Genomic DNA, 20,665 nt, shown 5'->3' on the forward strand with positions numbered 1-20,665 from the left:
GAGTTCTTCAGCACAAATTCGTGTCTTGATCTGCTGTTGGAAATACAAGATCAAATCAGAGGGTCCAGGCGGGCCTGAAGAGCAACGTGAAATGAAATTTTCCAGAGAGAACAAATGCGTCTTCAGAAATGTGGGACATTTGCAGACAGCCTGTGTGGGGGCTTGGGGGACACTGCTGTGATTCTGTGATCTGACGTGTCCCTGATGATGGGGGAGCAAGGGGCAGGTTGCGGAGCGACTCGGAACACCGGTGGGGAAGGAGATCCTGAGACGGTTCCCAGGATCGGCGCTCTGGCCGCAGCCTGCCTCCAAGGAGCCTCGCTGCTCGTGTGCGGCAACCCACCCTTCAGCAGGCGCTTCGGCGAGAGCCAGTCGCCCGAGAGGTTTGGCCCAGCCTTGCTAGCAGGATTTTACCCTTAGCTGTGATTTGTTTTGAGCTGTGTTTTTTAATTACATTTGAATTGGCCAATATAATAAATAGTTAATGAAGATTCATGAAAACAACTAAGTTATAAGGATGAAAAATAAGTTTGTTTACTTAATAAATTTATTACTTTATTTAAAGTATTTTATTTAAAATTGCATTTCAGTTCTATTCTGCATACCAGCTTCTTTACTTCTGGGTGGTAGAGGAGGCTTCTGAAGAGAGCCTTGCTTAGCTGGCTGCAGGAGACTTCGTGCCACCTCGGTGGAAGGTGGCTTTTGAGTGACCTTTCCAAAGAAAGCTCACTTTTAACGTTGTTTGCTTTGCTGAAGTACTTTAACTTTATGGTTTTGTTGCTTTAATAATTCACAAAGCTTGAAACAGGTATACTAAAGCTTTATGTCTGTTTTCCAAAGGACATAAATGCCCACCTAGTAGATACACCATAAATAAAATTCCCTTGAAGTCTCTCCTCAATTGAATCTCTTTGATACTCAATGCAAGTTTTATCCTTTGTCTTTTTTTCCAACTTTATACATGCAAGAGTTTTTCCCCACTAAAAGCCTAAAAACATAATCCCTTTGTGTTAAAATACCATGGATATTTTTGTCAGGTATTTTTTCTTTACCTATACTGAAGCATATGTGAGGTTAAGCTGTCTGAGGCCAGGGTTTTGTTGTAGCCATAGATGGGTTTTCAAAATACATACCCCTGTCCCTCCACGATGCCAGCACCATGGCTCATTCTCGCACTCGGATCTGCTGCTGTGCCTCGTGGATACCGCGTGGTCAGGTGTATGCCAGAGGTAGTTTTGGCAAATGTGCCCTATCTTCAGGAATGTCAAGGTTACATTGGAAGTACAAATACTGTTATTTTATAGAAGGAGCAATGAGCTTAAACTGAGAAGGGACAGTTGGGCTGAAAAACGAAGAAGGATGTGATAGCAGCATTGGAAAGAAGATGAATGCTCCACCTTGCCCATACTGTGAGAACTGAAGTGAGATCAGACTGAACGCTGCAACTGTAGGGTACAGTCTTGCCTTGGCAGTAGTTGTAGGAGATGGTCAGATAAACTATGCTGATACTAGCTTCCTGGGGCTTAGGTTATGAACAGCACACAAAGGACTTAAATCATCCGACTGCAGTTGTGCTATGTCCAGAATACGCTACTGGTGCGTATGAGAAGAGCAGTGGCAGCAATGTGGAAATAAGCCAGCTGAAACTTTGTCCTCCTATAAAGTTCAGCATACAAAGCGATCTGAAAACTACTGCAGATGGACATCTGTGAATCCTAGGACACCAAAGAATGTCTGGGTGTTGTATGGAGTCTTCATAACGAGTTAAGTCTGTTCTCCTCCTGTCTTCCTTGACGTAGCAATACGTTGAGAGTGAGTGAAGTTGTACTGGGTGGCCTTAGGCTTGGAGGAACAAAAGGTAGTTTCAAACTTAAACAGTTCAGGCACCATCTTGTTTGGCACCAGAAGGTAAATAGAATATTGTATAGGACATAAGAGGCCCTCTAGGCAAGAAAAACATAATTGCTTGAGTAGTAATGTAAAGAAAATGCTTTTCTTCATATCCATGCTGTAAGAAACTGTAGCTCAGTATTGTGTTTCCATTCTGAAGATCATCTTACACTGCAATAATTAGGAGCAGGTTTGAAGCTGACGGTCGAATCAGTGGTGTAAAAACTTGCGTGGATAGCACTTGTTTCCGTGCAGTCTCCTTTAGCACAACCTTTTGTGAAAAGACACCAAGGTATGCTGCAGCTGCAGAAACCCACGTCAAGCTATCTGGAAAAACAAAACAAAACAAAACAAGCAGACTTCTGTTCTCATCTGTGTTTTTTTGCCTATATGGTAAGTACTAGATCTTGCTCTCCAGAGATTTAGAAAGTCCTGACTGCAGCAGAACCAGCACGGTCCATGGGGCAGGTGGGCGAGGACTTGCCTTGGCCAGCCCAGCTGAGCTGTGTGTATTCGCCAGAGTCAGACTTCCTCCATCCCTGCAGCTTCAGTAGTTTGAAGAGTATTTGGTGGGACTGGCTAGTCACCAGATGCAGTGTCTCTGCCTCCTTGTAGGTGAGGGCACAGCAGACAAGAGTGCTACCCTGTCCCAAAGTCCCAGTATTTGTAAATCTAGGGGCAGTGCTGCTGAGTTTATATTGCAAGAAGGAGGATTATCATGGTCCAGGGTTTCACCTGGTCAGACCTAGAGACCAAAACGGGAGTATTTCAGGATATCACTCACCATTACCATAACTAGCACTGGTTTACCACCTCCACTATGGAGGATAGTGGAGGAACTATACATTAGATCGAAGAAGAAATACGTCTAGCTAAATCTGTTGCCTCCACCAGTAACCAAGAATGGATACTTAGGAAAACAGCATGAGAAACAAAGCATGTGAAGATTGATCTTCCTTCTGGTACAACCTCCTAGATACTATTTCGTGTTTTTATTGTGTTTGGGCATTGTTAAGCTGTAAGTGTGGCACCACTAAATGGCATGGGAGAGAGAATGGCTAAGAATTAAAAGCCAAAACAACAGTGCAGTCTAACAGTCACTTACTGTCTAGCTCTTGAGTTCTGAGAGCAGCAGGAGTAAAATTGTGGAGCAGGAAATGCTACTAAATAGTTTTCAGTGAAAAAATGAATAGTAACTTCAGCTCAAATGAGGCCTGGTACATGATACTGCTCACTACGCCTCCAGGAACATGTTCTGAGTTTCTGAAGGATAGAACTTATTAAGACAGTGATTTATAGTAAAAGCTACCCACTTTATTATTATTATATACCCAGTGCTTTATTAACATTTCCATTAGAAACCACACAAGATTTATTTCAGCCCCCTTCATTTACTCTGGATTAGTCATAACAGTCACATTGGCCGTGAGTAAGGACGTGGGACGGGAGGCTGGAGCTGCTGCTGTGGGTGAAGGACGGGAGAGCCTGTGCCCAGGCAAAATGGCGTAATGAAGCAGAGGGGGGAAATGATGGATTGATATGCTTTCTTCCATCCAAAGAAACACTCGTGGCCCTTTGGGCCACCTTCTAGGCTGTTCTCCATGAGCAGATGCTGGAGTTGCCCAGAGAAGAAGGTGGTGCCTGCCGAGGCCTCATCTCTTCTGGGGCTGCCCAGCTGCTGCGTTGCCTTTGCTCAGACCTGCTAAATAAGCCCAGTAAGCCCTCAGAGAAATGTGCCGGCTGCTTCAGAGCTACGCAGGAGAGCAGCAGTTCCCAGCAGCTGCCTTGTGAGCACTATCATGAGTATTACAAATGTATTTGAGCTTTTTTTGCCAAATTCACCCCTTACTCATGTAATTGCTCGGCTTAGTGTTCAGATGGCCTCTGTTCCTCCACGGTCCCCAAACCTGCTCTTTCCTATTTGTCAGAAAGCTTGGAGGAAAATGAGATGTCAGGTAGAATACATGGGATTTGTGTATGATCTTTTTTCTCAAACAGGATCTAACCCAGAGCTCACTGAGGTCAGGTCTCCACTGATTCATTACAGCTTGTGGCAGGATAAGCGTCCAGGGTCTGTCACTGAGACTTCATAGCGGGGTAAGGATGGCTCATCTGGGGTCATCTCTGTGACCCGCTGTTTATTCACAGACCTGCTTCCCTCGTTGTTTACTTTCTTCCCCATATGCTTGCCTTGATGGACCATGAAGGACAGAAGCAGAGGGCATGCTGGTTTTGCTAGCTGGGCTTCGGTAGTCAAGTTCTTCGCAGTTTGTATGCACAAACGAGAAGAAAATCTGTATGTGAACCGACCTGTCTCCTTTATCAGCTATAAAACAATGAGTAAGATGTTTTCTGTCAGTTTATTCCCCTCTACTTTATAGACACGTTCTAGGTTGTGCTCAGCGTTGTGAGGGAATGCCCTTGTTTACTCCTCTGCTGAGATTTTGTCATGTTCGCTTGTCAAGTTGTCTTCTGTCATCAAAGTTCACCGACACTGGAGAAGATTTAGAGTCTTGTTGCCATAACAAAGCCTGTCTGTTTTAATTAATATGTAGCAGTGAAGCCTGATTTGGTAAGCTTCTTTATTATAAGAATTCTCTGGTGTCTGATAATACGATTTAATTAATGGTGGAGCATTTCCGTCTTTCTGCATCTCGTCTATTTTCACAGAGCTTTAAAACATCTGTCCTTCTGTAAAATGTAGCTGAAGTTGGCCAGCAGTTTTAAAAGTCAGTAGAGGTGAACAGAAAAATCGCATAACCTCATTTTCTTAGGGAGCCAGACTGAAATGTTTAATTCATGAAGCCATAAGCAGGTGCAGTACACTTGATCCCTGCTGCCGTGAGCTTGCATTATAATACAATTCACAGCAGAACTCCTCTTCTTAAAAACCTGTTTCCTTCGCTGGTAGGAGGAGCTGGGGTGGAGCGTGATTCTGTAGCTTTATCCCTAATTCCACCCTCACGGATCTTGGCAGCCCGTCGCCTGCAGGGAGCGGGGGCAAAGCCGCCGTACGGATGTGTCCTTTGGAGCAGACTGTGCCGCTCCGGGGCACGGTGTCCGCCTCGGGGAGCGTGAGTGAAGATCTCCCGACAGGATGCACTAATTCAGCCTGGCATGGTATTAATGGTGATACCTCGGGGTGTGCTGGCTTCAGTACTCCGGTGCTATTTATACATCGTACGTTGGCGGTATGATCAGCTGTCACTAGCAATTGTAATGGTAGTAACTGATTGAAAAATGAAGAACAAAAGGGTGCTGAATGATCCTGTGTCTCATGTCTTTCATTCTTGCCTTACTCTCGTTCTTTAATTTTGTTGGCCTCCATGATAAAACTGGTGTCTTCCTCTGGGATTCGTTTCCAAAGACTTTTTTTTTCCTACCCCTACAGCCTCTGCACAGCTCTGAAACATCAAATATAAAATGTTTTAATTTTTAAAAGGCTAGCATTAAATAAAAAGGAAAAGGAAACTGTTCACCTCTAGAGAGCTTTTGAAATACCAAGTAGTAGACGACATTTAAATGGCCTTGGGGGAGTGGATTGCTCCCAGGCTGGGCAAGGGGCGAGTGGACCTCCGCCTCGAGGGCAGGGGTGCGGATGTGCTGGAGGGCCCCGGTGACGCGGGCGGCTGCTCGGCGGCCGCGGTGCCTGCGGGCAGGTGCGAACGTGCCGGGCTGGCTGGCAGCGGCCCGCAGCTGGCAGCGCCAGCGAGGAGCTGCAGACAGGCTGGCGTGGAGCGGGTCTTCGCTTTCCTCCAGTGCCTGCTGGTTTCGAGACAGGCAGTTTGCAGCTGCTGCCCTGCGTGCTTTCCTGCGCCGGGGTGAATCCGCAATTTCACCTTACTCCCCCGGTTCCCCATAGTCATTACAGCACCGGTGCAGCGTGGAGCTCCCGCGTCTCTTCAGGAGCAAGGCGTGTTGTCCGTCAGGTGTACCCAGATGTCTGCTTTTGCAAACGGAGGTAAACATGGGGACAGCTCTGTTTATTCTTCTGTATCTGTCTTTTGCCTGGGCCTTCCTATAGAGATCTGCTTCAAAAGCGCTAATTGCTGCAGCTCCGCTGAGAAGGAAACCCTGGTGTCCTCTGCGCACTTGTGCTCTCCCCACCGCAGCTACTGCCAGCGGGACCGCAGAAATGAGGCCACGTGCAAAGCACACCGCCCGCCGCTGTTGGTGCATCACGCTCACCTCACTGGCTCTCTAGAGACAAGTTGGTCATCATGCTGCCTTAGGAATAGCTGGCTGGCTACGAGGGGGTGGGATACAGCAGCTCGTCAACTATTACTGTTGGTGTAAGCCAGTCTGTTCTACCAGAAGTTCTTGTGTTATTAAAAATGTCTGTTGGAAAGGATATATTATTTACTGTTCTGACATTGATTTTTTTTTAATTCTTTATATTCCAGAGACTTAGAAGCAAAATATAATAAACAACCTGTCTCTCTTGTGATAAGATCTGGACTGTATCCTGCTGTCTCTTAAATCAATGAGAATAATCCCATTGACTTAAGTGGCACAGCATCAAGCTCCTGCTGTTTCTTGAAGATCTAATTATCTATCATTCCTTACTGATGTCTGCGTTAGTAAGTGGAACATTAAAATCGACCTCTGCAGGCTAAAAATGGTTGTATTCTGGCAGCTAAACAGTCTTGGGTAACCCACAGCACCAGCGTGTGGGCATGCTGGATTGCGCGGCCCGTTAGCTCAGAGCGAAATACGGCGTGCCGCAGGAGCGCTGACGCACTCGCTGGCACCAGTGGCCACTTGGACTCCTCTGCCCACGGACTTCTGCTCGGTAGTATCTTACTTCTCTGAATCGGCTTTATCCCTCTCAGAAAAAGTGTGTTCCCCCAGATGACATATCCATATGGCTAGAGCCTCCCTTTGGCAACAAATGCATTTCTCAGACACAAACCAATTTCTAAATTAATGTAATTGCTACGTGGTTAATCAAGTTTTCAAGCCACGTGTGAGTCAGGAGAGATAGATGGATCTTCTGGCCAGACCTTTGATGCCTCAGAGGCACAATGCAAGTACCTACAGTTTACACTTTGCGCCTGAGCAGAGCAAGATAAAAGTACATAGTCATTTCTATGGCAACAGGGTTATATAATTTCGAGTGACTGAATTGGTTAAACAGCCTTGCTGTGACATTCCAGCTAAATGTACCGTTCAGACTGAATAAACAAAAGTAAAAATAGGTCCAGTTAACAAAGGAAGCCCGGAGCAGCAGCACAGCTCCTTGCACCTGAGTACCTTTTGCCGTACCAGAGATGCGTGCTAGAAGCTGTGACCAGCAAGTTTATAAACCTAGCGTTGTTGTGAAAATACTGCTTTGAACAAGAGGAGGTGTTCTGGAGCTCGTAATCACATTTTCATTTGAAGAGTCTGCTTTCCACTTGACCTACTCTGCAAAACACAGACCTGTGATTTAGCTGATTCCTGGAAACAGTAGAGGAGGTGAAGGTTTGTTTGGAGCTGGCCCAGGGCTTCACCAGGTCCCAAGTAACCTTTTTCAGTGCTTTCTCAGTTCGGAGGTTGAAGTCATCCAATGGCAAGCATGTGTACTGCTTCTGTACAGCAGTCCGTAAAAAGGCCGTTAGTGGCCTAGGTGGAAGCCTAGACAGCAAATCCATGACGTGTTTCCATAGAGGCTGTAAAGTCCTTGTTTGCTGTAAACAGTAAATTGATGTAGTGCCATTACAAGGTACACCAAAGAAACTGCTCCCAAGAGGATACAGCTTAGTCCTGTATGCAGAAAGCCAAACTTTCTTAGGGGCCTTTTCCATTTCCTCCACCAAATCCCTTGTCAGAGTCCCATGTTTTTCTCTAGCTGCCCAAAAGGAGAGTTGCAATGAAGTCCTAATGAGCAGGAATGTCTGACAGAGTCTTGCAAATTCTTTTCAAGTAAGGATTTTTTTCCCCATTACATGTGAACATTGTAAATGCGGCTTTAGTTGTATTTGCTACTTTCTCATCACAATTTAAATGACATCCAAATCCAAGTTAGATCTCTGACAATATAGGGTCATATAAGCATTTATGGATTTAAAATAAATGATAAAAATGGTCATGAAAATGTGTAAGAAGTACAGACGGGACCATTTAAGGCATCTCTCTCTGCCATATTCTTTCCCCATTATATCAGCCTTGACCTGGTTGAACCTTTAGCTCTCCTACGTGGCCTCCTTCTGCCAGGCAAAGGCAGTGCTGTGTATCCTGGGTCTGAAGGTAACACAGAGTTAGCGTTTCATTCGCTGCTATCACCACTGCTTAACTGTTTGCATAACAGCTTATAAATATCTAAGAAATTACGAGAAATTCGGCACCAGGGAAGCCTCCAGGGCTGACAGACCCTCAGTTGCTGTCTGGAGCACTCAGATAGAAAAATGGGTAGTCGCTACGACAGACATGATCAACAACAGTATCCGAAATGTGGCTGGGTTTGCTGGTTGTGCATTGCTGCAGTTGAGGTCCTCTTAGACCAGAAGCAGCAGCAACTTTATAAAGTGAACCAAAGAGCTGCTTTTGTCCATCCATGCAATCAAAGCTTGCCTTAGCTTGCATCAGCTTAAATTAATTGTTACAGTGTATTCATCAAGACTAAATGGTTATTTCCTATTTAGATGTTTCCTAGCTCTTCTTACCTGTGACTTTTTTCAATAATAACTTTTATCAACATCTTCCTTTTTACTGCCTCATCTAAGTCACAAATGCAGTCCCAGTTCCAGGTCTTTGATTAAGGAGGCCTTTTACGAATTTAACGTATGCTGTCTGTTGAAGGGCAGGTGTCTTTGAATCAGACAAAAATACCTGCTCTCAAGGACCAACCTCATTATTTGGTAAGGGGAAGAAGAGCTCAAGATCTTTATTTGCCAGAGGAGGAGATGTTGCAGAATAGGAAATCTGTAGATTCTGCAGGAATTGTACGGCATCTCACAAGAAAAGCTCTGAGTATGGAAGGATAGAGCTGACTTACGCGGCGTGATTACAGAGAAACCAGAATTAAATTCATTACTGAATTTCATAAGATATCTGCTGTTTGTGAGAACAAAGAGGAGAACATTTTGGCACTTGATTGCACTTGTAATTTGAACTATGATTCTCACTCCTCTCCCATTGTATTTCTTTGTTTTTCGGTACATTTGAGAGCGAGGAAGGTAATTATAGCCCAGGATGAATCCTCTGACTCCAGCTCCTCTCTGCAGCGGCAGCACGTGGCGTTCGAGCAGGCGCTGGTATCGCCCGCTGCCGGAGTGCGCGCTGGGGCTTCTTCCACGCCGGCGCGAGGAGTTTTCCGTGCGGCGTGCACATTTGCACGCGTGGGACCTGCGCAGAGAGGCGCAGAGCCGCACGGCAGGACGCCCCAGCCGTTCCCTTCCCGGTCGTCCTCACCGGCCGTCGCATTAGCAGCAGCAGAAGCAGAGGAGTGAAAGCTTTGCGAATCCTTCGTTAAGCATTACTCTCAAGAGAAATCCTGGTTCGGCCGTGTTCACCTGCGAGCTACCAAAAGCAGCGGCGCGGTGGTGCGTGTCGGCTTGTCCGGGCTGTGAGCCAGCGGCGCGGCCGACGCGCTGCTCTGCTTCCGCGGGCAGGAGCGCAACAGCAGCCACCAACTTCTTTATTTTCTAACGAACAACATTAAAAAATCCCGCTTATTTTTATAGTTTAAAATATGCCTTGTTTTACTAACGTTGATTATAAGTCTCTCCATGGCTTAAATGTGACCAGCATTTGGATCTGCTTTTTTGTTTAGACCTGCCATCATGCGGTTCACTCCCACAAGCTAGTTAGTTGGACCACGAGAATGAGATATTTCATATACGGGCTTCGGCAACAATTCAGCTGAAGCAAGACTGGATGTCTCGATCATCTGCAAGTCCTTAGGAGCTGCAGGTTGGGAGTTCTGAATGCTCTGTTAATGCCGGTGGTTGGACAACACAGTTATGAACCATTTGATGTCAGAAACGATAAGGAACCACGTCCTCTGTTCTTACGAGATTTTGACTATATTAATGTGATGTAACAAAGATTCCCTAAGTACTTTTATATCAGTTTATTGAAGTCAATATTGTCTGGAATTACCCAAAGAATTCTAGGATTTATTCTTTTTCTTATGGCAGTACCATAATTCAGTGATGTCTGAAAAGGGAGAGCTCTTCCCTTTCTTAGCCTGACTTTTTTTTTCTTCTCATAGTTTGGATCAGCACTCAAAGAAGTCCAAAGTTTATGACTTCCTATTTAAGTATTTATGCACTGCCTGAAAACAAATCAATGTCTAATTGCAGTTGTACTGAAATAAATCCAGAGAAGCTGTAGTGGATGCAGTTCTGGTTTTACTATGACAAGTTCAGGAGCTGCCCACAAGTGAGTAACGCTTTATTGTTATTTTTGGTGTATCAATGATGGGGAAAAAAGTGAAAATAGGAAATATAAATGGAAACTCATGCAGCTGATACACAATTAACAAAGAAACTGTTGTTCTAGTGATAGATTTAATATAAATCAGCTGCAGGCAAGGAGACTTTCAGTTGGTACTGTGTACCAGAAGTCAGCAGCAGCTTGTCGGCTCGGCTTGCCCCAGGCAGGAAGCTTCTCATGAGCCAGGCTTCTCAGAAGATGTCTTTCCCAGCGATGAGTACATTATGGGCTTTTATTCCTCTCAGTTTTCCTGCTTGAGTTTCTCCTTTGAAATTGCCTCTTTTCTGGTCTTAAGAACTTGGTAGCGATTTGCCTTGTTTCTCCAGTGAACTGTGATACACAAAAAGAGGGCATTGCTATTGTAGAATAAAACCTTGACAGGTGGATCAGAAAGACTGGGTATTTCACGTGAGAGAAGGATAGACAGATGATGGAAGGGTAGAACGGCTTTGTGTTAGTTGACAGGCTTGGCTGGTTCCCTCCTGGTTGGTTGATAAGTCGTTGCAGATGTAAGGACTGGAGTAACAGCATGCTGTGGGCTACATGCTATTCCTTAAACTGTGTGATGTGCCAGATCCCCCTGTATGGTGTATATCCTTCAAAAATGGTAGAATATGGTGCTGACATCTTCCTCTTCAAAATCATCTGTGTTTTTCCAGGCAGTTGATATTTTTAGCTCTTATTCCCTTGGAAGCCAAGGACTTCCACAGTCTCGCTGCCTAACTGCATGGTAAAAGCTTTGCTGTTTGGCTTATACATCTAGCCAGGTTTATCTCAACCCTGGTTATTTACGGTATAGCTGAGAACCAATATGTCTGACCATATCCGTTACAAAACCTGGGGATCCTGGAGTCCTTCAGTACAAATATAGATAAATGTTTTGATACACTTTTTAATTTTCATGCAGTAGTTCTGCATAATGAATTCCTAGTGCCAAAGCGTGCCACTGCAGTCCTACCCCTCCCAGCATTGCTTTGCTCTGTGTTCAGCTATATGACCCATGAACATGGTGGCGTTTGAGGCCTGTCCACAGTGATCAGAAAATGCCTGGAATTGTCCGAGTGCAAAACTCAGTACAAAACCTCCTTTTGAGAACGGATTCCTTCCCTGAGTACCTGGAAGAAGCTTCCTGAAAATGTGATCTCTGGGGTATAGGATACCTGCTTCATTAGGAAGCCTTCATTTAAGGACATCAGCAATGCATATTTGTTGCAATAACAAGTGGATGCCACTCTCTCAGATTTCTCAGAACCTGACATTTGTTTGACTGTTTTCAAATAATAAATTAATTCAGCCAAGTCCAGTTTAGTTCCCCAAAATTTGTTCAGGAAACAGCTCAGTTGAAGCCCGGTGACAGTGACTGCAGTGGATGAGCTGGCTGGGTCCCTTTCCTTTAACACACAACGAACACAGCTTCTGAGGCGGAGAGGAGGAGCTCGCTCACGTAGATCAAAATGTATTGCTTCGGAGCACATCAGGGCGTGTGCTGCTAAACACCCTACACTTGAAAAATGGAAAACTTATTCCTAATGCATCGAAACGTACTATCAGAAGTTGTGCACCAGTCCTTCTCTGTTTCTCATTTCATTCTCTGCCCAAGATTGGTGGGTTTTGGGGGAGAAGAGACAGAAATGACTAGTTCCCACACCTTAGCTATATTCTATTCTGTCCTTTAGGCACCTGCTCTTTCTTTGTCTCTATTGTTGTGTTTTTTCACTTCTTTCAAGCTTTGGAAAACAGAGGAGTGAAGAGCAGGAAAAGAGGAAGGTCACAGGTTCTCAGCCTGTAAGCTAGTGAAGCGGTTATGAGAAAATGTCCAGAAAATCGAAAGAACAAGTTGTTTTTTGAGCAGCAGAAGGAATAACATGTGATTTTTGATGTATTTGATAATCTGATATTGCTTTGCTCCATCTATTTTCTGCTAATAACACTGTCAGCAAAACCCATCATGTGGCCTGACTGTTTTGCAGCTGTATAGGTGCTCTTGGGCCAGTTAGTTGTTGTCAAATAGAACATAACTACAATAATTCACCTGCTTTTTCCTCAGTGGAAGCATTGCTTAGGGCTTCTCTGTGCCTGGCTTTCTGTTTTCACAGAACCTATAGCAAATTCGTTTTGTTTAAGACATTGACTTTCTTTCAGTCTTGGCTGAAGTCAACTACTGAGTTCAAAAGTTACTAGAGAAAGAAGGAACTAGACAGATGAACAGACAACCTGATGCAAAAGCCTTATTTCCTCAAAAACTCTGTATAAAGTCAGATCTGTTGGAGATCTGAAGGGTTGTTTTAGCTTTTTTCCATTCCAAGGGAGGATCATCTATGTCATTTTTAGCTGATATTTATCTGGCCAATTTGTAAAGACTTCCAGTGCTGGAAGTTTTACATTCATGCCTCAGGACCCCTCAGCACCCTGTTCCATCATCTTGTTGTCCTTACCTTTAGAAGCTTTCTCCCAATGTCTAATCTGAATTTGGAAGAGAACAGATCATTCTCTTCCACTTTGCAGCAGCCTTTGGTGTAATTAAGAATTTATGTTCTCCTTCATCTCTTTTTCAAGCTAACCAGGACATTTTGATGGATTTTTCTTCATAAGACACTCTTCTGATTACTTTTGGAAGCTATGGTTGATTATTCTTGCCTAATTGTAGTACATAGCATTTGTCCTCAAGGGCTCATCCTCCTTTTTTTCAAGACCCAATTTGTCAAGACTGTCGTGCATCCTTAATCTAGTCCATAGTGTACTTGCCCTCTCCCCGGCTTGCTGTCCTCAGAGTACTTAGGAGGCTGCTTTTATTCCATTATCAAGATCATTAGTGAAAACAGTAAACAGCACCGGATGCAGACAGACCTCTGCAGATTCTCTTTCAGTATCTGTTTATATTCAGATGGCAAACTGCTGTCTTTTCCATGATTGAGACGACCCGATCATTTTCCTTAGATCATGTGCTCCTGATGCCAAGTTTGAGAGCATTTCCAGAAAGGCAGAGTCTCAAATAACTATGTTTCAGTTGTTCTTTCAAAAGCCAAATCCTTTGGGGAATTTTATTGTCTCTACTAGGTTTTTTAGCTATCCTTAGAATTAAGATTTCTTCTGAATTCTCTGAGTTATTTGTTAATTAACGTGAGAGATTTTTTTGCATAGATCAGTATCTCAGAGGCGGAAAGAAAACATCTATCCTAAGATGCAGTTCCTGTGATACCAGATTGGTATTTTCTTTTCCCTCAGACTGGGTCAAATTATTGAATCAGTTCTGGAGTTATGTTAGAGACCTCACACCTCAGATATACACTCAGTTCATATAAATGTGCTATACTGTTTTATAAGAAATCAGGTGGATTGGTGAGGGAACCAGCTCTTGACAAGAGTTGTCAATAAACTCAATAAAATTCAGTAAATCAATAAAATTCTAATAATATGCATCTATATCAACTTTCTTAAAGCATGGAAAACACAGCCTTAGATTTCATTTAAATATATAACTGTACTTGATTTAAAATGCTATTATAATAAAAGATTACAATACAAATAAAAATAAGAACAATGTACGTACATAATAAAAAAGAAAAGTGGGTAAATGAAAATACCTGTTGACCCTTTCTTACAAAACCTTCAAAATGGAATTTGAAAATAAACTCTGTTAGCGCTCAGCAACGTCGTAGAGGCTCCCAGCTGAACAGTGAGGGTAACTACACCGTCTTACGGTTGGTCTACTACTCCGAACTGGATGAGCTGCGTAGCTGCCGAGGTGCCATTCATTGCAGGGTGTTTTGTTTTGAGATGAGAAGTGATTTTAATCTTTATAGCTCAAATTCTCTTCTGTTGGACTTGCAAGATGCCTAACCTTTCATGTCTAATGGAATCTTTCAGTTAGAGGGAAGGTCTTGTACACAATAATTTTGGATCCATATTGTGCAGTGAATAATGTAAGATACTAGGCAGCCCAGCTCATGGGAAAGATAATAAAGGTTATTTGGTTATAACAACTAAATATGATATTTTAGGAACTTCTTAAGATCATGTTAGTAAGTAAGAGCAAACTTCGATGCCAAAGACAAAAGATGAACTGAACAACTTTGGAAATGCTTTTAAAGTGTCAGATATTACCAAGTATAGAAAGAAAAGAGAGCGAGTAATATGTATGCACAGAACTGTCAAGTGACAGTTTAAGTTTTATTCACATTCGTTGGCAAATATATGGAAAAAACACCTAGAATTCAGTATTTCAGCCTCTGACATGATCATTTAAAAAAGTAGACTTTTATGTAAACATCTAAATGCAATTCTGATGAGTCTACTGAAAAGTTTTAGACATCTTGTTCATAAACATAATGTGGATAGCAAAAATATTAGCTATTTTAGTAGTCTCAAATAATTAAAGTGAAAGATTAGGCATGAAAGCGTTGATGAATTCTACAATTTAATGATTTCCATTTTTATACAAACTAGAGATTTTCTTCTCTGAAATGAAATCTGAGGTTTGGTATGGCTTTGATAATTGTAAATGTGTTTTTTCTGGTGTACTTTTCTAGTCTTGTTGACCCTTCAGAATTGCAGTAAGTATTATTTTTTTCTCTATGATCAGTAATTTTACCTCCTTCAGGGAAGCACTCTGGACTGTAAACACATGAGTTTTTGAAAAAGAAAAAAAAGGAAGGAAACTATTTATTAACCAGAGTTCTGTTGTATATCTGGTCATCACTCACACCTCCCCGTAAAATTGCTACTCACATACAACAGCCATCATCCTTCTGTTAGCGCTGCTGTTCGCTCACATAGTTGCAGTGAGACTGTTGTGCTCTTGTTTTATTAGTTTTGATTCCTAAAAATTCTTTTTGAAAGTAAACACCTAAAATGCCCTAAATAAAGGGCAAAGCTCTATAAAATACACATCTGTTCATCTTCAGCGAATAGTGCGTTAAACCAAGCAGCAATGGAGATGAAAAACAACCAACCCGTTCTTAACAGCTGTCGTTCTGGCGATGTCGTGTGGAAAGAATTGAGGAGTTTTGCTTAGTTTCCCTCGTCTTGCAGGGGCCCCTGGGCGAAGTGCTGGGGTAGCAGTGGACCCTTGGAGTACTCTCCTGCTGCTGGCACCTCCCGTGCTTTGAGTGTTGTGAGTCTGGGACGGAGGAGAAGTGAAGCTGTGGTTGGTCAGACCCTACGAGGTCTAGATTTAATCCGTCCTTTCTCACAAGGGAAAGAAAGCAGCAATTTCAGTGCAGTACCTCAGAGGACACCTGAGTGTCTGGGACAGTAATCTGGCCAAACGTCCCTCCTGCTGGGTCACTGGCTTTGAACCCGGAGAGCGCTGCTGCTGCTGGAGGGGAAACGAGTGCCTGGTGCAGCGTGCCCGGCGCGCGCCCCCGAAGCCCGTGCCCGCGCTCACCCTGCTTTCCCACGGCTGCCTGGTGGACCTGCCAGCTGGTGGTCACGTCTGGGACTTCTTCCAGCTCCGGCGCAGTGGCCGTTCACAGTGAGCTGCAGTGAGCAGTGCTCACCTTTGTACTGGGAACCACTGGGCGATTTACTGGCATCCGAGTACAGCTGCGTGCGGCACGACGGCTCTTCTGGTTGCTGGCGATGCTGCGGGGACGCGCTGCTCAAAAGCAAGGCCTTTCAGTGTGGGGGAGCCTCACTAGCCAGGAAGGGGGCCAGGGCAGGACCCTCTGCAGCACGTGGGCAGGCAGCAAGCCTCTGCCGATGAAACGGTGAGCGTTTGGCTGCAGGCTGCGTTAAATTCCTCCTCAGTTTGGCAATGTCGCCCCTTCTTTCTTAGTTGAGAAGTTTTGTCTCTATTTATTTATTTCAGCATAAAAAATGGCAACTTTAATGTCTGGAGGCACATTACAGCTGCGGTACGGGAACCAGGGCTTCAGAGCACATCGCTCTCAGCCATCGCCTGGCAACAGCTTTTCAAGATGAGCGATGAGGTTGTCCCTAATAGCGTATTGCGTGCTTCTGCCTCGGGATCGGGGAAAGCTTCAGCGTTCATTTATGTTCGGATATTAAAGAATGCCACCCATTCTTCACTGGAAGTAATTAGATTTCTCCCTGTTCCTCAATTTTTATCAAACGTGTAACTAAAAAAAATCGTTTGGCCTGCCTCTTCGACAGCCTTATAAAACATTGCAGAATCTAATTATGGTCATAGTGAACGATTGCTCCAAATGCAAGACTTAGTCAGAAGGTACATCGGTCATAGGAGGCTGTAGTTTTCACCTTTTATCTTCAGAAAAAAAGTTGTAGTTGTGTACAGAGGTCCAGATCCTGGTGTAAATCCGTAGTGCTCCTGAACTGGACAGATGGTTAAATCCAGGGTTGGATTTGTCCAAATGGCAGAAGAACGGCTCCCCGTGTCTTAAAGGTTTTCTGCGGCATGGTATGATTTTTCATTATTGGTCTTCAAAAAACGTCAAAAGAAAAACCCAGCAAAGACTCAGGCACATGATTAAAGCTTTACAAAAATCTGAAAGCCAAACAGCTTTTTCTACAGTAGCTTTTCTACTCGCCACTGCGAAGCACTAGTCCCCTTCTCTCCCGCCCCTCCGTTCGGCAGGCCGGTCCGCGTGCTGGAGGGCAGGTCCCAGCCCACGCGGACGTCTCGGGTGAGCGTGGTCTGTTCTGCGTCCGCAGGCGCCGAGTCTGCGCCGCGTCACCTCGGGAGGGCTTGCTCAACACTGTGGCCAGGGAAGCAGTCTGCCTTCGCATTGCTTTAAAATTTAGTAACGAAAACAGATTTTCAGATATCTTCTGGAAACCTGTCTGTAATTTCTATAAAATGAGGAAACCAGAGTGCAAGAGGAGAGAGAAGATGGAGAAAGAGCACAAGCAAAACTAAAGAAAAGTACTCCTTTTCCTTTTTGTTGCTTAGTTTTATATGCTGTCCAATCCTTATTTTTCCTTGTTTATTTAGATTAATGTCTCTCGTGAGGTACTGAAGTCTGTCTGGTGTGGGAGCTGCTTATTGCCTTGCAGGTTTAATAACCACCTAAATCCGAAAACTGGTTATGGAAGCTTCTGCTTGCTGTCTGACTAGATAGGTTTTTTTTCAGTGTGACATAAGAAGGAAGTGCTTAATCTGAACCAGCTAAAATTGCTTTAAATCATAGGATTCGGAGAGTGTAGAATAACATTCTATATTTCCCTCCCCTGATGTATTCTTGCAGGAAAATTGGAAGCAATTCTGTTACAGATGCCAAAAAGAACTCAGCTCCCTACTTACTCTACACGGATGCCAATAATGAGAGGTTTTCCTGAGACAGATTTAGTGTGCTGGTTATGTTACATTTTAGATACCATTTACGTTAACAACAGGACAGAAGTAAGATTCATTTTGAAAAAAAAAAAAAAAAATGTGCAAGCCTGGTTTGAAATCTGTTTTTAGTGCACTTCAAACTATATCTGCAATAGCTATTAGGTGTATTTTACCTTCCCTGATGCACAGAGAGCTGACTACATTTGTAGGTGGTATGAGTAACTCTGGGCCTGTTTACAGGAGTTCTGTGAATTTATCCCAGGTAAGAATATGAACACATTTTTAAGAATTTTAAGAACACATTCCTGGCTAACATGCTCCAGGTGACCCTGCTGAGCGGGGAGGTTGGACTAGATGATCTCCAGAGGTCCCTTCCAACCTTACCGATTCTGTGATTCTATGATTCTAAGTTATTGATGTACCGCACACTGAGGTGCAATCTTGAACAAGTTTTTGTTTTAGGTCAGAAGAGGTTTTTATCTCTAACATAAGCAACTGAAAAATGGATTTTAGTGGAAGTGTTGACACAACCTGAAAACACAAACAGGCTTGCTATGCATAAAAGTTTTATGAGGTACTATTACAATTTGACTGTTGCAAACAGCAATACTGAATTAAAGGGATTTTAAAGATTTATGGTGTTCTGACAAATCAGTCCTTCATCAGTTTTGTGATAAAGCATAACTTTCAGCAGGGAGAAAGTGTATTCATAAGACTCTGTGAGACTCTTAAGGAGTGAAACATGGTGAGATATTTGGAATAAAAAAGGCAATCAACTCTAGAACTGAAGATTTGAAAGCAGATTTCTTAAGCTGGTAACCTTGGACTTGGAGCATATCTCCTAAAGATGAGTCTTTCCCCATTCATTGCAACTTTACATATTTCAGTTTCCTTTGTACCTGAGTAGCTAGTTTCTGTTTTTGACCTTTTTCTCTGATAAGGAGACTATGTTACTAAAATACTTCATGTATAAAATACTTGAAATGTAGCTATAGTATGGTCCTAGCGGGCTGAAACCATTAATTACAAATTAGGTCTTCAGAGTGCTGAGGACTTGCTCGCAGGACTATTAGGATGAAGATCTACTTGGTAGTTAGTGGTCTGATATAGGGTTCTGGTAGGGAGTGTTGAACGATACTATTCCTTTAGGAATGTGGGATATAGGAAGGAAATAAAGTTTTTATTCCTCACAAATTTAGTTTAAGAAATGACCAGAAAATCTGCCTAAGGTATCAGGTTGGCTGCAAGGGCCAGATCCCCATGCTGTCCACTGCCTGTGGTGGTGGCCCATTAGATGTGCACTGAGCAGATCCCTGTCACGAAGGCTGGTTCAGCACTGGTGTACCAGCTGATGTGCACGTGTGTGGAGCCCCAAAATGTGGAGGTAGTCACCAGAAAAAAGGAAAAGAAAAGAAAAAAGAAAAAAAACAACCCAGAGTGTAGGCAGAGCACCATTTGTGCCAGAGATCTCAATCTGTGAGCCTCTGCATCTGACCTGGACCCATTTTTAAAGTAGGCAAGAGCAGCAGTTTGAAGATTATACCTAAAAGTGTTAATTGTGTTATTATACTACATATACTTTGGGAAGCACTTAGTGGTATGCGAGGAACAAGTGTATTTGGAGAGATCACAGCTGCCCAGGTATGCATCCAAATGCAGGAAAGCTGCCCGGTGCAGGGCTAGCCCTGGGCAGCGACTTACGCCGGAGCCGCTCCAGAGGCACTGCTGAGAGCTGAAAGAAGCGTGGCGTGGAGCAGAAATGCCGTGGTCACAGGCAGCAGCCAGGAAAGTGTTTGTATCGCCATGCCTCACGCAGCAGCGTTGCATAATATCTAATGTTGCTATGCAGATTGCCGTCGAGCTCGGTGCTGCAGATGGCCCATTCATTTAAACGGGTCTTTGTGTACTAGAGATAATAGTTGGGAAAAACACTGCCAGAGACACGATTGTCAAAACTGTTCCCAGAACAAAGTTCTGATTAAAGAAGATACATAATCAAAGCAATGAAAGTTTTTGTATTGCTTTAAGGTATGTTTTTATTCAGGATCAGACTGTATTATAGCAGTGTGTCCTCTCTGAATGCTCTTTGTGGGTAAGTTTTGTACAAAACTCTTCAGTGCTGATCGCACTGGCTTTGTGTTCAGCTGCGGGGGAAGCAGCCTCCCTGGGGCTTCCAGCATCCAGCAGCGGGGCCAGGATGTTCTGCTGGTTTGTGGATTCTGGGCTGTGGAGCAGTGAACAACGTCTGCAGGTTCAAATTAGGGTGCCACAAAGTTGCTCTAAATTATGCCAGACCCATTTTCCAGAGCATACCCTTTGAGGTAGAGACTGGAAGGAGCATGATTTGGAGTCGAACTGAAAAATTGGGGAAGCTTCTGGGAGTTGCTTAAGATGCTTTTAGAGTCTGGATGAAAGGTAGTCCCTTCCCAGTCTTAAGGAGTCTGAGCCAGTTTATGCAGAACTCTTTTCCCTTCCAGACTGACACCCTTTCTGTTTGCCTGATCCTGCTATGGAAAATCCCTTCACTCAGCAAACACAACATGCAGTTGACTGGGATATTGAACCCAAATGACACCTGCAGACCTTCTGGTCTTCTTTGCTACTGCAAAATCCTCATTCACTGTTGACTTCAGCCATGAAAACTTTGCAAGACAAGGGTTGAGAACAGTTATGGCACTTCAGCAGAGTCTGGCTGCCCAGGAATGGTATCTTGGCTGAGATTTGTGTCTTTGGTTGTGTCCATGAGCCACTAGTGCAGTGAAGTGAACCTCCAAGGTACCCTGATCATCCGCAAGCAAACATTGCACTGTTAATTTCTCCTCCATTTTTACTACTCCCTCTGCTACTCCAGACTTCCCTTGAATTGCTTTTGTATAGGAAATGTAAAAGTCATCCATTATTTTCTCTTTTCTAGGTGTTGTAAGAGGAAAAAGCCTACAGCCACTACAGGCTCAGTCAATATAATCAGGTACTCAGTATTCAGCTCTCAGGTTATTGCTTTTATTAGAAATTGTCACCTTTATGAGAATGCTTTTGATCTGATAAATTTGATTTGGTAAATGTGGGGTGATTTTCAGTGGAGATTACCAGTGTTTCACACCT

The 20,665-nt window shown here is 43.7% G+C and overlaps 1 protein-coding gene across 2 annotated transcripts in view; it reads left to right on the forward strand.

The window, feature by feature from the left end:
- Positions 1 to 20,665, forward strand: part of STK32C (serine/threonine kinase 32C) — a 110,015-nt gene that overhangs the window by 61,545 nt on the left and 27,805 nt on the right. Inside the window, exon 2 of one of the 2 annotated variants that reach the window (XM_062579955.1) lies at positions 20,478 to 20,531. The exons of the other annotated variant lie outside the window; for it this stretch is intronic. The gene's annotated coding sequence lies outside the window, so the exon portion shown is untranslated. The remainder of the gene's footprint in view (positions 1 to 20,477; positions 20,532 to 20,665) is intronic. 2 annotated transcript variants of the gene reach the window in all.

Source organism: Rhea pennata, chromosome 7, assembly GCF_028389875.1.
Source record: "Rhea pennata isolate bPtePen1 chromosome 7, bPtePen1.pri, whole genome shotgun sequence".
Lineage (NCBI taxonomy): Eukaryota > Metazoa > Chordata > Aves > Rheiformes > Rheidae > Rhea > Rhea pennata.